The sequence below is a fragment of the Papio anubis genome, chromosome 14 (assembly GCF_008728515.1).
Source record: "Papio anubis isolate 15944 chromosome 14, Panubis1.0, whole genome shotgun sequence".
NCBI classification, from domain to species: Eukaryota; Metazoa; Chordata; class Mammalia; order Primates; family Cercopithecidae; genus Papio; species Papio anubis.
In genome coordinates, this window is record NC_044989.1 from 67,227,393 (window position 1) to 67,248,020 (window position 20,628).

General features: G+C 40.7%; 1 long non-coding RNA gene and 1 pseudogene across 1 annotated transcript in view; one reads left to right on the forward strand and one right to left on the reverse strand.

Annotated features, from left to right (window-relative positions):
• Nucleotides 1–348: 348 nt before the first annotated feature.
• LOC101002984 lies at nt 349–2,679 on the reverse strand (annotated as a pseudogene).
• The window catches only part of LOC110741070, a 50,679-nt gene continuing 31,928 nt past the window's right edge, over nt 1,878–20,628 (forward strand). The window contains exons 1-2 of the long non-coding RNA XR_002516704.2: nt 1,878–3,098; nt 8,946–9,003. This is a non-coding gene — a long non-coding RNA (uncharacterized LOC110741070). The remainder of the gene's footprint in view (nt 3,099–8,945; nt 9,004–20,628) is intronic.

Here is a 20,628-nt window from a genome sequence, read left to right on the forward strand (position 1 = left end):
ACATGAATGGAAAATAGTAGAAAACAAAAGTGTTTACAAAAAAAAAAAAAAAAAAAACATAGGCGGGGGGCGGAGGAGGAAGGGAAGGGAACTCGGTTTTGTTTTTAAATAGAGCTGAAGAAAAACATTGAAAAATCAGGAGATGATGTCCAACTCTTTTTGCAAGACAAAGCCCTCCATTATTTCTGCCTCTGTAGTTTCATTTTGAATTCCTTTTTTCTCTTCTGGGTGCTGATACTTCTCTCCATCCTTACATTGCTAGGTTTTACTATGTTTTGTAGTTTTTTTTTTTTTTTAATTTTAGTTTGTTTAACCTTGTGTCACTACCTCAGTTTGCCCTCATGTCCCTTACACACAACCAAAATACTCCTTCAGTGGAGTGAAGAAATGGCAGGTGACTGCCATGGTCCACGACCCACCCAACACTCACTACCTTGCCCAATGGCTCATGTTGGAGATGTCAGTATAATGGACAGGGAAGCCAAATACCCTTTCCATTTCAGTGCACCTAAGGTGTCCTCCTTCTCATTCATGAAGATAGGGAGATGCTGGTCTTTGCCCTGCATTATGGAGTTTGACCTAGTAGTAATGGTCCTCTCTTTGCTGATCTTAGCTCTCCTGCCATGCTCCAGACACTCCTGCAGCTCCAGCTTACACTCACAGTGAATGCCAATGCCCTGCTCATACTGGGAAGGTTACCACAGGCATAGCAGTTCTGGTGTACAGCTGACACTTCTTTGGCACAGGATTAGAATAAAAAAATTGTGAGATGTCTCTCTTGTGACTAATGTCCATGGCCACCACACTCCCAAGGAACCACTAGAAGGGCAATCATCTCCCTCCTTGGGCTGTGCATGATGCAGAGGTGGTAGAACTCAAAGAACTGCTGGCCAGTGCCCTTGTAGGGTCCTTCGTGGGCAAGGTTGACAATGGAGAGGTCATTGAAGAGAATAGACCCCACTCCTAGTTTTGCTTTTGCATGATGGTTCTAGCGTCCCCAACATACATGATCCTCCCCTGGTGCCACAGCATGCCCACCGTGATGGCATCCTCACACACCTCTGAGACATGTAGTGGTCTACCCAAATGCCCAGCCCTTCAGCACCAGGAGCCTCATATCAATCCCATCAAAGAGAGACAGCACCTGGATGGGCGGCTTCCTTTTCTCAGCTGGGACAGGCAAGTAGATCTCCAGAGGGTCAAATTCTTTGTTATGGTTATTGGGGAAGAACATCTGGAGCTGAGATGGCCAGTCATCCCATCGCTGCAGCAGCCCATAGGTGCCCTTGTGCTCACACATGTAGCAGTTCCAGGGATCTTCCTTAATGGTCACCTGGGCAACCTCTGGCCCAACCAAGAGGTCTATACACTCTACGCAAAAGCACCTGCAGCAGTTGTTCCAGCACATGAGCACCTCATGCCCCCAGTGGCAGATGGTGCAGCAGGACTGATAGCCATCATCATCATACTGGTATGCACCCTCCAGGAAGCAGTTCTTGCAATGTTGTCATATTCCTAGCACGAAGAGGGGCTGTCCAGAGGGACATTGAGGCTCCCACAAGAGACACAAAGTTCCTTGATGTTCTGGCACTTCTGCCTCACCTTGTACACCAGCTACTCTTGTGTGTTCATCAACAATCTCCTTGATGTTGAGCTTCCTTTTTTGTTTTTTTTGAAACAGAGTCTTGCTCTCTCACCAGGCTGGAGTGCAATGGCGCTCTCAGCTCACTGTAACCTCCGACTCCCTGGTTCAAGTGATTCTCCTGCCTCATCCTCCCCAGTAGCTGGGATTACAGGCACATACCACCACACCTAGTTAATTTTTGTATTTTTTAGTAGAGACGGGGTTTCACCATGTTGGCCAAGATGGTCTCGATCTCCTGACCTCGTGATCCACCAGCCTCAGCCTTCCAAAGTGTTGGGATTACAGGCGTGAGCCACCACACCCAGCCCAATGTTGAGCTTCTTAGCTCTGCTCTTTCAGGGCTTTTTGGCTGGAGGGGGTGGTGCATAAGCAGTTGCCTCAGGGTCAACCCACATGTGTGCATAAACTTCTTTGCTGGGATTCTTCTCCTCTTCTTGTGGCTCCAGTCTCTTGGGGGCAAAAGGCTGGAACCTCCCAAAGGTCCATCCGAATATCTACTTGCTCTGCAACTCTGTGACCTTGGCAGTGTCACTCTCATTGCTGTCATAGCTCTCTGGGAACAGCTCCCCTGTACACTGCTCGCCACCGGCAGGACTTCGTAGATGGCTTTGCGGTACATGGGCTGCTTGTTGTATTATAGGTGGCCTGGTGGAACACACTGCAAAAGGAGCTCAGTGGCATCAGCTTCTCTACATACAGCACTGAGAACTCGCTTCTCCAAACCACATGACACAGTGGGTGCCTTTAGCTGCTCGACTCTGGCCTGTCATCCACCAAGACACAATGTGGCCTCCAGGAGAAGCCCTGCAATTTTCCTCACATCAACTTCCTAGTGCCAAAGCCCCAGCTGTCCTTGTACTCTGGTTCATCATCACCCGCTTTGGTGTACTTGTTCCCAGCATCAGTCCCCACAGGCTCAGGTGTGGTAATGACAGTGGGGGATGTGGGTTGCTGGGCTGCCACACAGCAGCAGGGCTAGCCTCTTCCACCTTTGCAGACTCCTCTGAGCTCTAGTTTTCTTTCGCAACATTCATACTGCAGTGACCTCGGCCTTTCTTCTCAGCCCATGAGGCCACGTGTAGCCCTCTGAGGTCTGCTCAGCATCTTCAGCATATTTTACTTGGAATTCCACATCCAACTAATTGCCAGTCCTTTCAATTTCACTCCTAAGAGATGCGATGCCTTTTTTTGTTTTTAGCTGATACTACTCTCATTTAAACCTTTATTACTTCTTGTCTAACTCATTTCAGAAGCTTCCTAATGGGTCTCCTCTCTTGCTCCTACCTTTTCCCTTATTAATCCAGATGAATCGACTCAGATCATTGCTCTGATTATGACTCTCTGCTGACCCAGATACTGGGATGAAGTCAAAATTCCTTGGCATGGCTCTCAAGGCTTTTCACAACCTCATCATCCAACTTTTCAGACGTGGCTGAAAGATATGAGATGATGGGTACGTAAATTTGCTTGTCTGTGGTTAACCACTATATGTAAGTGTATACAACCACTATATGTAGGTTTCCAAACATCATTTGTACAGCTTAAATATATATATACAATAAAACAAGCAAGACAGGCTTATCTTAAAGAATCTTCACCCTATAGCCTCTGCATACCTAGCTCTACTCAGGACTTCTGACTTGCCAAAGGCCTCTAGATTATTCTTTCCTCTGGGCCCATGGTCATTTAGCTTCTGCCCCGAATGCATTTCTCACCTTCACTTGATGCTTCAAGACTTTACTTAAATGTCATTTACTTCCATGAAGAAAGTATTGGAGCTTATCATAGACTCAGCACAGTTCATTGCAAAGCTTTACAAAACTTACTAAGCACTTAGTTATTCTGCAAGGCGCTATTAAAATTATCATTTTCAACAGATACATTATTTTAAAACGCAGTACATTTTTGGAAGTCAATGAATTTTTGGAAGGTAAAAGAATTTGTGATTTTCTTTTCCTTTTAGTATATGCTTTATATACTTCCACCTTTATCTTTTCATTTTCTTAAAGATAACAGTGGAAGTATACAAAACATACTATATATGTATACAAATTATATAAAGAATAGCTCCTGCAGAAATGATGAGGATGGTGATGACAATTATTGCTAACATTTATTGAGCACTTACTGTATGTTAAGCACTAACTTCGTTAACTTGCCCTTAACTTGTGTGAGCTTGTTTGATTTGTACAACCCCCCAGTGAAGTTCATGCTACATGATTCCCATTCCACAGCTAAGGATCCTGAAGACAGGAAGCCTAAATCACATGCCCAGCTAATATGTGTTGGGTCCAGAATTTAAATCAGGGAGTCTGTCTTCAGAGCCCATGTCATTGACCCTTAAATAGCACCTTATAATGAAATTGCATATATATTTCCACCTTTATCTTTTCTTCTTCTTAAAGATAAAAGTGGAAGTATATTAAACATATACTAAAAGGGCCATCAATAATTCTTTCCTGTCAGGAAATCAGTGAAAACTGTATCATCTATCTATCTATCTATCTATCTATCTATCTATCTATCTATCTCATCTATCTCTATCTATCTATCTATCTCATCTATCTATCTCTATCTGTCTATCTATCTATCTATCTATCTATCTATCTATCTATCTATCTATCTATCTATCTATCTATCTATCTTCTTAAACCCTCTTAAACCCAAAGAAGACACTTTACTTAGAAGTAGCGGCAATTTACAGAAATCTGAGACACAGATTCCATACCTGAAAGTGAGAATGTACTTAAAGGAAATATTGACAGGAGGAAGAGCAAATGCAGAGGAACTGACACATTAATCAAAAGTTAAATGATAGAGACACGGGCATGATTATGCATGTGTGTGTCTGTGTGTGTGTGTGTGTATATATATATATGAGCTAATGGAACGTGTGAAAAAGATAATATAATCATTGGGCATGAAATAGATGCAACTTAAGGCTTTTCAATAAAGCTTTGTTAGGGGATAACCCAAGAATACTCCAGAAGAAGGGGAAAGAGAAATTGAACAAATTTTAGAGGCAATATTGAACAAGTGAAAATAACTTAAAAAATCACAGATAGCTGAGTTTTACCTGAGATTTACTCAGGAATGTAGAATTCAGAAAATAAAATAGAGAAGAGAGATTTCTTAAATTATTTATTAAAATGAAATCAATTTCTTGTGAAGTTGGAACTAGAGAGTCTCAGATGCAACGGATAACTCCTGCAAAAATGATAAGGATGGTGATGATAACACTTGCTAAAATTTATTGGGCACTTACTATGTGTCAGGCACTAACTTAATTAACTTGCCCTTGACTTGCGTGATGTTGTTTGATTTGTACACCTCAGTGAAGCTCATTCTACAAGATCCCCATTTCACAGGAAAAAATCCTGAAACAGGAAGTCTAAGTCATATGCCCAGCTGACATGTACTGGGTCCAGAATTCAAATCAGGGAGAGTCTGGCTCCGGAGCCCATGCCATTGACCCCCAAATAGCACCTTACAATGCAAAGAAAGGACAGATTCTTAGGAGTAATGGGTTTATTGACAGAGGAAATAAGCCTCTTCTACAGGTTTCTAACATAACTTTGAAATAAAATAAGGGTCATGGGGCAAAGGAAATTGACAAAGGTGATGACACAAGTCCTATTAACTAGTTTGTTACTGAGAGGGGCGGGGAGGACTTGTGAGTCTTGAGAGCTCCCCTTGAACAATGCTGCCTTCAGTCCAAATTATTGCTGAATGAAGAGGAGGGGCAGGGTGGCTAAGTGATCAAAAGCCCTTCAGAGAAGGAGGTGGAATGGCAGCCATGGGCCCTTCTCTGTCTCCAGAAGTTCACTGTACTGAATTTAATAATTGCTTCCTATTATTGCCTGACTGTCTGTTCCAAATAAATCTACCTGATTGGGATGGATTTGGTGTGGGAATATCTGTTCCAGCCTATTAGCCAGCACCTTTCCTGAGATTTCCCTGTCCACATTTATTAAGGAGATTGGGCGATAATTCAGGCTGGGTTCAGGTTCTCCTCCTGGTTTAAGAATTACAAAAGTTAGTGCTTATCGTAGACCCAAAAGTCAGCATTTTGTTTTCAGCTCATCCTTGTCCCTTCTTAGCAATGGAGGCAGAAGTACCTTGCTTTGGGGTATGAAACCTGATTATCAAACATCAGGGCTGTTGGTACATTCCAGAAAGTGACAACTTTTAGGGGTAAATTTTCATTTTTTCTCTTTGATCTTGCCCTCTGAAAGTGGCTGTGTTTCTGGTTATACTCGTAGCTTCAGTCATTCTCAAGCAGACCCTTTAAAAATAACCTGATAGAGCCTAAGGAGGGGGCATCAGTGACTTTCCTTGGCACTACTTGTTGGTTTAGGAGATTTTTTTCTCTTTTAATGAGTTAATGTCAGAAAATGAACATGGAGTTGGAGTCTTCCAGTGTCCCATTTTCTACCTCACTATGGGAAGCAGGATAATATAGAAAAAGCTCTCTGTTCTTCTCAAAAATGGAATCTTCACACTGCCAACTGCTCTGCTAGCTGCAGACATGTTTCTGGGTCTCCCCAAGTCCTAAACTCACCACAAGTGCATGATCCAGCCACCAAAGAGCAGTGCTGTTGTTCTAGGAGTCACTGTCTCATTTGTTGTTGATAGTGTTGCTATTAAGCTCTTACTATGGGCCAGACACTCTTGTAAGCACTTTATCTGCAGTAACCATTTAGTATTCACAAAAAGCCCCAGTAGTAAGTAAAATTATTGGTCATCCCACTTAGTAGAGATGAAAGCCAAGACTTAAAGAGACTAAATACTTAGCCAATGCCACGCAGTCAGTAAGCTGAGACTCAAGCACAGATCCATCAGACCCCAGTACTGGTGCTCAATTCACTCTCCTCTTCCACCTTTTAGTCCTTAACCATCATGGCACAATGTAGGGGTCAGCGGAATGCCATCAGCACAGAAGACAAGGAAAGCAGAAAAGAGCGATAGGGTGGATTCAAGGCTGTGGCAGCCTCGGAAAGACTTTTGAAGTGTAGAAGATAATTTGGCCATACTGGCCGTGTGCTAATGCTTGAAGACAAGTAGTCAATCAACATTTTCAGAGGCAGCAGCAGAGGCTTCCAGCTCTGAGAGGTAGCAACTGAAGGCTGGACTGTATCTACCCATCTCACTTAAGCCTTACAGTGCCACCCCCAACACCATTCCCATTTTACTAATGGAGAAACCAGGCTGAAGTAGTTATCTTACCTACCAGAGGTCACAAAGTTAGAAAGTGTCAGGGCAGGTATGTCAGTCCAGCTGGAGACAGAAGGTCAGAAGGAAGAAAGTGGAATGTGACCAGCATATACATCCTGAAATTATTTGGGGAAAGATTTCTATAGAAAGAGAGATAATGCACAGAACCAGCATGGAATCTGCTTCTCCCATTCTCTGTATCTGTTACTTTCTCTCTTTCTCTTTCTCTCTGCCCCTCACCTCCTGCCCCTGTCTCTTCCCTTCCCTATACACACACACAACCCTAGTGCAGTTGAAAAGGAAAACAAACAAATAAACAAACAAAAAACCAAAACAAAGAGATTCTTAAGGAGGAAAACCAAGCAGTATTACTGTATTGCTTTTCAACTTGTTTAATTCTTGAGAGCCTATCTAGTAAAGTGAGGGAGATTAGTATGCTTTATCTAGAAAGACCATTAGTGACTGGGCGCGGTGGCTCATGCCTGTAATCCCAGCACTTTGGGAGGCCAAGGCGGGAGGTCAGGAGTTCAAGACCATCCTGGCCAACACGGTGAAACCCTGTCTCTACTAAAAATACAAAAATTAGCTAGGCGTGGTGTCAGGCACCTGCAAAATCAGCTACTCGGAAGGCTGAGGCAGAGAATTCTTGAACCTAGGAGGCAGGGGTTGCAATGAATGAAGATTGTGCCACTTACACTCCAATCTGGGCAACAGAGCGAGACTCTGTCTCAAAAAAAAAAAAAAGAAAGAAAGACCATTAGTGATTTAATTGTATCTTTGATAGTGGGTCTACTTTTTGATTCCTTAAATATGTTAGAATTATCAGTGGTATGTACGTGATCCTACATAATGTAAAAGTCATATTTAATTAAATTAATGGAAGTGAAATAGTTCAGTTGGCTTATCTTGTTCATTTTCTCTAACTAAATATCAACTTACACTAAAAATTTTATTAATCACAGTAATGAGAATTTTTATATTAAATATATATATTACATTTAGTTTAAACGTTAATAGTCTACATTATTTTAATAAATTGTACTAAGGGAGTATATATGGAATAAGTCTCTCATGCAGATTTTATTGGTTGCTGCATAGTTAATAGACACTAATGTGATCAGAGCCTGGATGTGATCATAAGATCAGTAGTTAAAATGATTGAAATATAAATTAGGAGCTGGAATAATTGTTTGTTAGAAGCTCAGATAATAACTGTTTGGTAATGCTCAGAGGGTTGGAGAAATAAAACATTGAAATGTACAGCAGTAGCAGGGGAAAGAAACATTTTGAGGCAGACAAAGCCACGGCATGCTTTTCTGCTAATTGCTCCTGTCTTTCTCTCCTGCTCCATGGAGGCCTGACACACACCTCTGCCCTCCCATATCTCGCCCCTCTGGATTCCTCAGTGGCCTCCTACTCCACTTCTGCCTTTCTCTGTTCCTGGCTTCTTTACTCACAGTCTGTAAGTCCTCACTGATGATGACAAACACCATGCAATCATCTTACTATTAACATGTCTGATTCTTTGAGAACTGATAGAAAAAGCACTCTTGTTTCTTATGGGCTGGAATTCTCTTTCCTCTAGGCCAGGGTTGGCATATCTTCCTGTCAGGGACTCTCACTGATGCTAAAATATTTTAAGCTTTGTGGCTAATACAATTCTCATTGGAATGGTTCAACTCTGCTCTTATGGGTTTAGAAAGCAGCCATTAGACAACAGTATGCAAATGGGTATGGCTGTGTGACAATAAAATTTTACAAGAACAGACATCAAGCTGAATTTGGCCTACTTGCCATAGTTTGCCACCTCCTGTTCTATGTTGTCTAATGTCCTGTTAACCCAAAGACACATTTAGCTTTTTCTCTTAAAGGGAAATTCTCCGTTGAAATGTCGTTCTCAACAATGGGGTTATAATAAATTTCTTATACTTGTGTGTGTGTGCTGTGCATTCCTGACAAGGTGAAATGGACAATTCTTAATAAAATAGAAGCAATATACACTCCATGCCCTGATAGGCCTGGGAGTTAATTTTAAAAGAGTGAGATTGTATTTAAAAGACTAAATCAACTTTTCTGTCTTATGCAGCCATGAAGACTTTCTCCAGATTGGTGAACAGGCCTAATCCTGAAGACAGACTTTTTGGGTAATTTTGATAGTGAATTTTCCTATCTGGACTTTTGCCTTTTTCTCCTAAATTCTGGATAGAGTTACTGGAAAACCATTTTTCTCTTTGTGGAGCCCTTGCCTCCTCCCTATCCTCTACACTCCAATTAATTCTCCTGCCTCCTTCATCTTTTAGGATACTTTTCTTGCTGGTTTGACTGGAAAAGTTCAGGCTTGTTTTCCATGGGGGTTTTGGTGCATGTGAGCAATGTGTCCTCTCAATCTCTTGACGACTGAGCGGACACATTAAGGAAGTTAGGGATTTCTGACAGCAATCTACATTACACTTCAAAGTCTCTGACAGTGACTTTTGCATAAAGGGCCCCTGATTTCCTTTTCTTCCACTCAACTGGAAACTGTATAATTTTAACATTGTTTCCTCTTAATCTCTTCCCCAGACCAACTATTTCAACTTTTGACTTCAATTACTCATTTTCAATGCTTGCGTGTGTTAAATTCATTAATTTCTATTAAATTCCCTTAATTTACTCACTATGGGCAAAGCACTGTGAAAGACAATGTTGATGGAGACAAAGATTTAAGATACCTTCTGCCCTTGAGGCACTAATCATTAACCTAAAATATAAAGTTCCATGTGATAAGCCCTAAATGAGTGGCATAAAGGAAGTTGGTAAAGTTTAAGGGACGTAAAGGCTGTTGTTTTAGGGGCTAGAGTGTACTAGAGGAAATTTTGCTCCATAGTATCCATGCTGCTTACATGTCAACAGTACCCAACTTGCTTTGGGGTTACCATAACCTCCTTAGTCTTAGCCCATTTACTCACTATGACACTGACTTTATTCCTAGGGGTGTCTCATGTTCCAAGCCAAGATAATGCTCCCAGTCCACCCACCTGACCCAGTTGGGTTTACTAATAATCATAAAACCCTAATCCGGATCTCAAATTTTTTCTTTGTGCCACCCAAGAGGCAGTTTCCCTCTTCTGTTGTACTGGGTTTTTGTGACAAAGGTGTCTTGAAGCTATTGTGGGCCACCACCCAGATCCGCAAATATAGCCAACCCAAAGCAGACCGATGACGACCTGAGTTCTGCTGACATTATTTCAGGTCTACATCAGTCTGGAACTGAAGCTAAACCAGACTCTTCATCTTCATGAGCCATATATCTTTTAGCTTAAGCCAGTTTCAGTTGAGGTTTCTGCCACTTGCAACAGAAATGTTGATAAAGCATATGGCAGTCAGGCTTGGACTTGAACGAGGAGAGTATCTTCACAGGTAAGGATGGAATCATAGCTTCCAAACATTTTTATTTACCTACAAACTTCTGTATCTGACAGTGTTGAATACAATTTTCAAGTTGGGTTAAAACACTGATTCAAAAGATGCTGGAGTTGGAAGCACTCTCTGTGTTTGTCACATTGCCCACAGACACTTACATCATTGTAGGAATAAAAAAAATAATCAAAACGGGAAAGGGCATGTCTGAGCATTTTAACGTATTTCCTGCTGGAACCCACTCACATTCCTTGGTGGCATCTCCACTAGCAATCTACATTGCACTTCAAAGTCTCTACAGTTGGCTTACTTTTTCACCTGGCATTTCTGGGCTTCCAACCTCATGGGGTTTCTTAGCAGAAAATTGCTATTTTTATCCCTCTGTGGATGTATGAGAGGAGAGAAGAAAATTAACATTTTTTGAAATCCACTATGTATCTCAAGTTATAAAGGATCTCATTTAATGTTTGCCATAACTCTAAGCAGAAATTACTATTATTGTCTTTAATGATGGAGAAAGACTTGAAGGGCTTATTTAACTTAGCAAGATTGCATAGCAAGTCCACTGAAAGATCAGGATTTGAATCTAGGTACTGTTGACTCCAAAGCCCCTACTGATTGCTTTACAGTAAGTACGCTGATAGCATTTTCTACATTATCACTGGCTAACAAGTCATACTCTAGCTTCAACTTCTACCCATTGCCTAAGGTAGAGGAGCTGCGGAAAGATCAAGGAAGAATTTCTCTGCTTTGGCTTCTCTGTCGCCCTTAGTGGGGCTAGGTCATTACTGTGGCCTAGTGTCCAAGCTCTTTTCTGCAGCTTCCAGGGGCATCATTGTCTTTGGGGGCAGTTGATTTACATCCCTCATGATTAGTGGTGATGCCTTAAGACTGAGAGTGTGGTGTAGTGGTTGTGACTTTTGGCTGCTGTGAGTCTCTGCAGCTTCTGTTGTTAGCAGCAGCAGCTGTTGGGGAGGGGTAAAGGAGGTCTCCAGCACTTGTCACCTCTTCAAGCACTTCCGGGCCCCTCACAGCTGGACAGCCCAGGTTCTATCAACACTCTTTAGAGTGCTGTTCACAGCTGGATTCTTGGTCAGCTCTGACACTGCACAGCTTTTTCAAATAACACTACTTCCAAAGACCGTGTTCAAAGTCAGCACTTTTACTCTCCCCATTGACACCAGCCTTATATTGAGACACTGTCCCTTAACTAGCAAACCTGAAGGACCCAGTGCACCCACTCGGCAGAGCCCAAGGGCAAGTATCCACGCAAGTTAGCAGTTGTCTCTAATTCCTCCAACTTCATTAATCACACAGACCAAACTCCAAGATCATTCCTGAAAATCCAGTCATTTGCAAGGATAGACAAATAAACTAAAGTTTGGTGGCTAATTTCCTAGACTTGGAGTAGGAGGGCTCTGCATTTGAATCCAAGTTCTGCCACCTAATAACTGTTATTACTAGACTTCTACTGAGCTTATTACCGTCATGCACAAAATGGGAATAAGTCCTACTCATACGGTTAGGCTTTGTGTCCTCAACAAACCTTCTCTTGAATTGTTATCCCCAGGTGCTGAGGGAGAGACCTGGTGGGAGGTGATTGGATCATAGGGGTGGTTTCCGCCACACTGTTCTCATGATAGTGACTGAGTTGTCACGAGATCTGATGGTTTTATAAGGGGCTCTTCCCCACTTCTCTCTCGTGCTCACTCTCTCTCCTGCCACCTTTTGAAGAAGGTGCCTGCTTTCCCTTCTGCCATGACTGTAAATTTCTGGAGTCCTCCCCAGTCATGTGGACCTGTGAGTCAATTACACCTTCTTTGTTTATAAATTGCCCCGTCTTGGGTGATATTTTTATAGCAGTGTGAGAACAGACTAATACATCTATTTCATGGGGTTTTTGTGAATATTAAATAAAAAAGTAAAGGTGCTTAGTATTAATACACAGTATGTACTTGGAACATAGTAACTATTACTGCTGGGTATTCTTGGTTCTACTATTATCTCTTCATCTTCATTTGGAACCTATTTCTTTAGATAATAAAAATACAAAGGATCTTATGACTATGATGAATCTTGATATTTTGCACCTCAACTTTCCAGATATGGGTGGAAAAGAATCACTAACACTCTAGGATGTATCCTGAAGATACCCCTGTATTTAGTTGTTGAAACCAAACAACTTTGCCTCAAGTCACTCAACTCTCTATTGTTATAGTGCAACTTACTCTGGGAGGGGTGGAGCTCACATTCTGGAAAGTAGAACTTGCAAAGAGGGATGAGTTTCAGGGTCAGTGATTAATCCTTTTTGCTGTGCTTTGCAAAGTCCACAGGTCCTCAAAGGGATATCAAGACCTTTTACCCAAGCCCCATTTGCTCTACAGGCAGAGAATTACTTTCAGAATAATGTTTTTGTTTTTTAGAATAATGTTTTAGAATAATGTTTTGTGTTGTGTTGTTGTTGTTGTTGTTTTAAATTGGGCCCTACGTCTTGAATTTTCTGAAAGATTTTCTGCTGTGCAAGATTTCTTAAATCAGAAGTAAGAAAGTCATGACATCCATATTGCTGAGTAAGAAGGAATCTTGATTCCATGCTCACAGCTTTCTTTGAGAGGAGTGGGGCAGGAATAAGCATATCTGGAAGGGAAGAAGATGGCAAGATTCCTCAGGATCTTGGAGATTCTATCATCACATATCTCTCTTAGGTTTGATTTTAAACTTGCTTAGGGTTGACATGGAACTATCATCTGAAGAGCTCTATTAGAATCAAACCTCTTTCCAGAAGGCAGGCAGCATTTCTGCTCACATTCTTTTCCTTGGAATTATGTTATCTTTGGCAGTCAAACACCAGGCTTACTAGCATGCTCTGGTACTGAAGACCTTTCTATGTTTTTCAGTTGAGTACAGAACTGTGGGATGGCTAATACTTTTAGGATAGTACAATTAAAGCAGAGAAAGAGCACATTGATTGATCCTCTGCTGAAAATGGGCTGCATAGGTTGAATGAAAAGGAGGGTTACTTAATGGGTCCAGTTCTGTTATAGATATTCTAAGTCTGGAAGGAAATACAAAGCTCAGTTTTTTACTTAAGGAACTTATGTTTGTGTTGGCAAGGGAAGACTAAGGCACATGAGGCAACTGGCTAGATGAGGGAGTGTGTGATTAAGTGACAACCGAATGGTACAGACAGAAAGTGCTCCAGGGGCCGGCCTTGGGAGAGATGGCAGAGACAGCTAAGTGTTGACAGGTTTGCAGTGATCTGATGCATTTGTGAGATGCTTGCCCAGGGTTACAAATGCAGTTGTGACTGTGAACATGGTAGATTCCAAAAATCACATTTCAGTGACGATTTCATTTTTCTCAAGTCCCAAGTCCCTGTTGATTGAGGAAATCACATTGGAAACATTTCAAGATCACAGGATAGTATTTTGTGCTTTCTAAGAAGCTATTTAACTGATAATTTCAACAGTTCTCAAGCTTTAGTAGACTTCTAAATTTCTAAATGCATGAGACCAAAATCTGCCTTACTTCCAGTGACTAACCACATGACCTCAAGCTTGTAAACCTGTTAAATTTTCCTTACTCTGCTGCATGGGGGTGACAGTACTATCCTCACAGGGTTGTTATGAGGCTCATAGGAAGATAATGCATACAAAGTACTTGGTATATGGAAGGGGTTTTGGGGCAAGACAGGTTTATCACGGTCATTAGTGGACTGGAAAAAAACACCTTTGACATGAATATAAAATCAGAAAATGTGGAATCAGCAAGGTATCAGAGTGGTCACCTGGGCCAAATCTTCATTTCATAGCTGAGGAAACAAAGACTAAGATAAACTAAATTATTTGCTCAATAATTGAGAGCCAACCAGCAATAGAGCTGGACAAACAACTATGTCTCTTAACTGGCATTCCATACATTTCTCTATCACATGACTGCCTACCTGGATGGGCATGACAAGTCACTGAGTCCAGCAGCTCTTTTCCTTCCTTCTGCCTCTTTCTTTCACTGTCCTCCTCCAATACCATCAATACCCACTCTGTGTGAGATTGAAAAGTAAACAAGATGCAGTTCTTGCTGTCAAGGAATTGACACCATAGACAATTTAGCTGCTCTCATGGTTCTCAGATTCACTGGGGGAAGGGGGTGAATGAGGAGATGGTCTGACATGGAGACTAAAGCTTAAAGGGAGAGACAAGCCAGGGGAATCGTTCAAGTTGGGATCTAAGGGTAGGAAGATTGAGCTCACATCCTTGCCTTAACCTTGAGCACATTACTGAAATGCTATTTGTGCATAAAACAGGGTTGATAATAGTATCTACTTTCTAGTGTTGTGCAGATAAATGAGGATGTACTATAATGCTTGGCATGTAACAAGCATTCTGTCAATGTTAGCTGCATTTACATAGAGAAGGCACCAGTGGCATCGTGTGTAGGAGATAGCAGAATACTAAAAACAGAATCATGGAATCATGAGAAGGGATGTCTAATGCCAAGTAGTAATCCTATTTCAACCCTTGGAGGAAAGTCCTTGTCAACAGTGATTTCTTTGCTTTCAGGGAGTGGCCCCAAGATACTGCACCACTCAGAAGACTCAAAGTTACTAAAGCCTTTTTCTAAAGAACGAATTTGTTCACCCTTTCAACTTGGCACCCCACAGGGAGATGTAGCTCAACAATATGGGACCACCTGAATTTTCTTGGCAAGTCAAGTTGATCTGGACTCCTTAAAAAAACATATTTTTGTCTGATGATTATTTCTTAAATCAGTTTCTGTTCAGTCGCTTTATCTGGGTACCTGAGCTCCCCTTGTTCCTTCCAGCTGTATTTCAGATCCATTTTTTAATCAGCCCTATGGTTGCACAGTCTTTTCAGACTTTTTCTCAGTGTAATAAGAATACCCACCATTTCCTTTTACAGTGATTTATCACTTTATTAAGGCTCTTAGATTTCTGTTCAGATTTCTAATCTGTTGACTTGGGTTATTTTGTATGATTTAATTATTGTCAGAGGTTTTGCTAAAGGTAGAGACACCTGAATTTAATTAATGCACTGTTTGCATATCTCACATCATAAATAATGATGCTCAGTAAATTACATCTTAATACTAATCCCATAGTACTCCTTATAAAATCTCCCTGTATTTAAAGCCCTGCCATTGATCAAATCCTCATCGATAGTACTTAACATTCAAATTTTTCCCTAGGACCTTTCTGACCACTATGATGTTTCTTTTCTTTTACTCAATTATATAATAGTTATATCCAGCGCTTTTAAAAGTTGACTGGTAAAGATGGAGAGCAAGGAGAGCAAGACAATTTGATTTCTTCTCTAAGGTTTTCTTCTGCAGACATACAAATATTAAGAATCCAATGGGGGTGTCAGGAACTAGTTCACATATTTCTAGTTTCTTAATCACAAATAAACACAAAGATTGCTGTGGGTTATGGTGAAGTTCATAGGCCACTGTCCAGAATACAGTTCCTTCAAACTGTGCAAATTCAAAGTCACCACTTTAATAAATTATTTCAATTTTACTTTCATCAAAGAGTTAAAAAGCCAAAGCCTTTTAGCATCTCATTTCACTTATACACATAGCCCACTATAACCTGCATAAACAAGGATGACAAGTTGAGATTAATGAGAGTCCCCAAGTGACAGAACAATTTAATTGTCAGAAATCATAGGAGCTGAACTTTACCAGTGTATTTATGTAAGACAGCCATAGTCTAAAAACTTCCCTAATTGATTATGACCAATAAGTAATCACTTGGAAAGCAGTTTTCTGGTATACAAATAACAAATGACTCATAATAGTTAATTGAGGTATTAAGATGCATAAGGGAAGAATATTAGATTGACTAGATAAATGATTCATAATGCAAGGCAAATAATTGGTGAGTTCATACTCTTAAGTAGAATATAGCTCATAAGCAACACTGAAAGTACATCAAATAAAGGGAACTGTGTTTGCTAAATGAACTCCCAGCTAATCGGGTACTTTAGCTATGTGCACTCCAGACTCCAATGGATCCTTGCTTTCAGGCAAAGCAGTCCTCTTATAGATCTGTCTAAGCCAGAATTTTTACCTTGGATCCTGCAAACCTTGCAACATGAGGGTGAGGTTGGAGGGTGGAAGTGGTAAGTGGAGCAGCCAGACACATGTAGAAAGTGGATTGCATTGTGGCTGAGCTGATAATACGGCACCCAACCCTAAATTTCAAGGCTAGGTCTCTGAGTGGCCAGGGGCCCAGTGTTCAGGGGTCCAGGGCAACTGTTGTGCTGTCCTTTATCACTCCCCCTGTTCTGGGCTGATCTTACTAGAAGGTGGCAGGAGTTGCTTTCTGTGACAGAACTTTGGGAATCCTCTGCACCTAAATATATCTCTACCTCAGTTTGTGCTAGATTGTTCTCCCTCTCAAATACCAGATGTTTAATGCCTTGTCTTTTCAGAGTAGCTCAGATGGATATAATTAACAGTTTGCAGAGATGAGAGCAAGTCCCTGCCAATAGGAAATGTAGGAGATGCTGGGAAGAGACACATGAGACCATTGGAAACTGAGGAAGAGAGTGAAATAGTCGAAGGGAAATTTTTCTTAATTCATGACTTTGCAAGTGGCTGTCTCAGGCCATACGTCCCAGTCCCAGACTTACTATACCCCAGGCCCTATTTCAAGTTTCACCAAAAGAAAAAAGAAGAGAAGAGGGAAGGAAATAAGAGGGAAAAGATGGAGAAATGGGGGAAGAAGAGGGACAGGAGGGGAAGGAGAAGAAAGAAAAATGAGAGGAATGAGAGAAGGTGGAGAAGTAATTAAGTAATTTATTAGCTAAATAATTAAGAGTATAGGTTCTACAACTACTGTGTTGTGATTGTGGACACATCACTTAACCATTTTTTGTCTCAGTATTTTATCTGTAAAATGGGGAGATAGCAGTAGTGACTTTGGTTATTAAATGAGTTCATACAAAATAAAGTTCTTAGAGCAGTTCCTGGCACAAAGCAGTCAATGAGCAATAGCTATTGTCATTTCTAAGCATTTTTTCCATACATGCCAGGCACTGGTATCTAACCTTCAGTGGGTTATGTAATTTTATCAATGTAACAGCAAAAATGAAGTGGCTGAAACCAAGCTTTCAAGTGCCAGGTTATTTTGTTGTTGTTGTTTTTTCGTTTAAAAAATTTTTAATTTTGGAGTACATAGTAGATATATATATTTATGAGGTAAATGAGATGTTTACAATGAGTAATAATCACATCAGGGTAAATGAGGTATTCCTCACCTCAAGCATTTATTCTTTCTTTGTGCTACGTTGTTCCAGTTTCATTCTTTTATTTTGAAGTTCACAATTAATTATTGTTCACTGCAGTTGCCTTATTGTGCTACTGAGCACTAGATCTAATTCACTCTTTCTAACTATATTTTTGTACCCATTAACCATCCCCACTTCCCCCCATTCCCCGACCCCCCACTACCCTTCCCTGCCTCTGGTAACCATCATTCTACTCTCTGTCTTCATGAGTTCAATTGTTTTACATTTTAGTTCCCACAAATAAGTGAGAACATGTAAGTTTGTCTCTCTATGCCTGGCTTATTTCACTTATCATAATGACCTCCATTTCTATCCACGTTGTTGCGAATGACAGAATCTCATTTTCTTTATGACTGAATAGTACTCCATTATGTATACGTACTCTTTATATCTGCAAAATAGGATTTTAAAATCCTATTTTTAAAAAAATCATCTTCTGCTGATAGTACACTGATGGAAAACTTCTCCAGTAGTAAACTGGGTATTCCCCCTTGGCTTCATCTTAGTTAATTTAAAAATAATGACATATTTAATTCACTCAGGTGAGAGATAAGCGGTATTTGTTATGTGACTACAAAATATGTGACCAACACAATTGTAGGTAGATGATGCCTTGTCTGATTTAATCCCCACCAAAACCTTGAGCAATAGAAGATATTCTCTTTTTATTTTGAAAACGAGAAGCTGAATTTGGTCAAGATTAAGTGACCAAACTCTGTGCTTTGTACCCTTCCCTGCCGGGGCCTCCTCATTCCCAATTTTGCCTGACACATATTCTGGCACAGAAGCGAGCACTGAATAAATGCCAGTAGAATTCAATTCTACAAATGCTTGAGTTAGGCTTCATGGTTAATGGGTGAATACATTTAGATAGAATAACACTTTTCCATTCTCCCAACTACAACACCAACACTCGGTGCCTGATGGTGGTTTGGGAGCATTAGTTAGAATAGGAGACTATAGTTTCATACATACTTATTCTAACTGTAAAGTTGAATTGATTTATTGAATGCATAGCTATAATATGAATATATTGTAGCTATAATATTGGGTACATATGTGTACATAGCTACAATATTGAGTACATATGTGTACTCCCAATTATCTGGGAGTTCACTAAGCAATACAATAAATACAATAATAAACATATAAAGAAAATCTTTATGGATTTTAGTATGAATTGTGAATTTAGAAACAGGTCACAACTCTCCTCTGGGAAAATTCCTGTGATGGCCTCTCATGTTCCTTGGGGCAATGAGCCACAGTTCTTAGAGGTATCTGCCTTTCTTTGAGCATGTACTGTTCCTCTCCAGATATCTGCATCCTCACATCTTCACTCCTAGAAATCTTAGCTGAAATGTCAGTCATCTTCTCAATGAGGTCTACTGTCACCACTTTTTCTTTTATTTTTTGATATATGGTCTTTCTCTGTTGCTCAGACTGGAGTGCAGCGGTGTGATCTCAGCTCACTGCAACCTCAAACTCTTGGGCTCAAGCGATCCTCCCACCTCAGCCTCCTCAGTAACCGGGACCCCAGGTGCACATCACCATGCCCAACTAATTTTTGTATTTTTTGTAGAGATGGGGTTTCACTGTGTTGCCCAGGCTGGTCTTGAACTCCTGAGCTCAAGGGAGCTGCCAGCGTTGGCCTCCCAAAATGATGAGATTATAGGCATGAGCCAATGGTGCCTGGCCCCTCATCACTTTATTTAAGAAGGCAAGCTACCTTAATCCCCAACTCCAGCTTCCTAACTCTTAACTCCCTTAGCCTACTAAATTTTCTCTTTCTTCCTTAGCACATAACATGTTTTAGTTTATGGAAGAACTTTCTCATTTATTATCTTTATTGTTCATTGAGCCTCCCCCCGGGTCCAGGAGAATGTAATCCAGGAGGGCCTGGATCCATCTCTTTTATTCAGGGATATATTCCAAGTACCAAGAAGTGCATCTGTTCAGTAAAGCCTGAATGAATGAACAGGTAACAAAAAATATTTGTTGAATGACTAGAGGGTAACTTAACTTTTTCTCAGATAATTCAGTATTTATAATAAAGTTTAAGAAATGCTTTTGATTAAACTATTTTCATTATCTTAAAGTTAATAACGATCAACTCCAGATCTTTTTAAAAACTGTGCTCATTTTATTTTCTGTCCTGTCTTTCTAATTTTCACCTAAAGATGTAAAACTAAATATACTATTTGTTCACTTTGCAAGTACAAAAAAACTCAAATAAGAAAAATTTGACTTCTAATGTTTGGTGACTGTCAGATACAAAGAGAATGTGCTGCCATCTTCCTCTGTCCAACCCGTTTTCACCCAAAAGACAATCCAAGCACTAAGGTGTCAGTCGTGTGCTCAGGACTGCCCTGCTGATAAGTGGTTGGGATTTGGAGGAGACACCTAAATACTGATGGTTGACCTCCCAGCACTTCTTGTTGGACTCTATCACACTACCCTATCAACCTGGTTGGTGTGTTATGCATGTCACTCTACTAGTGACAATAGGGGAATTTATTTCTTAAATCTCATGAATGTCTTTTCTCCTTCTTCTCTTCTTATATCATCTCCCAGACAAAGGAGTTAGGTGAACTGCACAGTGAAGAGAGCTCCTGCTGTGGTGGTCCAGCTCTCATCGGGCACTTCTGCTTGATAAGCTCAGAGCAGTTCTTTTAGACTGCCTCTTGTAGGCACGCTTGAAAAATAACCCAGTTAGCATTCCCCTAGCCTCCATCTATGATTTCATTGGGAAACTATGCATTAGATACTTTGGAAATAAATATACACAAGAAATTACAACTCAGTTTGAATGACCCTCTACCTTGGAATGTCTAGAACTGTGAGTTATATGGCCAAGAAATATGTCCAGGCCTGCTGGCTCAAAAAGTTGCTATTCCTTATATGGAATCTGGACAGACAGGGAAGCTGAAGTTGTGTAAACTAAACAGAGATTTTTTTTTTTCCCAGACACTTACGTACCTCATCCTTGACCTATTTCATTTATAGGTTCCTTTAAGATATGCTGCCTTGAAAGTTCATTGCCTTCTTGCCAGTCCTCCAACA